Source organism: Orycteropus afer, unplaced genomic scaffold, assembly GCF_000298275.1.
Source record: "Orycteropus afer afer isolate SDZICR_OR568_19922 unplaced genomic scaffold, OryAfe1.0 scaffold00697, whole genome shotgun sequence".
In the NCBI taxonomy this organism is placed as follows: Eukaryota; Metazoa; Chordata; class Mammalia; order Tubulidentata; family Orycteropodidae; genus Orycteropus; species Orycteropus afer.
Window position 1 is genome coordinate 248,708 of NW_006922284.1, and position 521 is coordinate 249,228.

Sequence of the window (521 nt, forward strand, 5' to 3'; positions counted from 1 at the left end):
CGGGATCGGGCAGTGTTTCGTTCTGCCGTGCCTGGGGTCGCTATGAGTCAGAAACGACTCGACGGCACTTAACAACAACAACAACAACCCTAATGTTGCATCAAACACGTAAAGAAGTTGTCAACAGAGGAGATGATTATTCAACTTAATCCAAAATTGACCTCAACAACTTTATTTTCTAAGCTTCGTTGGAATACATATACCCAGTTCAATGTGCAAAAACTGTCTAAGACTGGATCTATGCACTACTTTGATTTATGTTTAAAAAGGAAGGAATTTTGATTGAAGGCAAACTTTCTGATGTAATTAAATTAATCAAGGAAAAAATTTCCAGGACTTTAAGAAATGCTAACTTTTTTTCCCCCTCATCTAGGAGAATGACATAAAGCTCAAACTAGGAATGAATTACACATTTTCTTTTGAATGCTTCAAAGATGCTTTACATATATTTCTATTACCATATTCCTAATTCATACACTGAATGATTACAATCAATTCTGCACCTATACCCTATGATATTA

At 35.1% G+C, this 521-nt stretch overlaps 1 pseudogene; it reads left to right on the plus strand.

Moving 5' to 3' along the window:
• The window catches only part of LOC103211131, a 3,233-nt pseudogene extending 3,084 nt beyond the window's left edge, over positions 1-149 (plus strand).
• Positions 150-521: the final 372 nt, after the last annotated feature.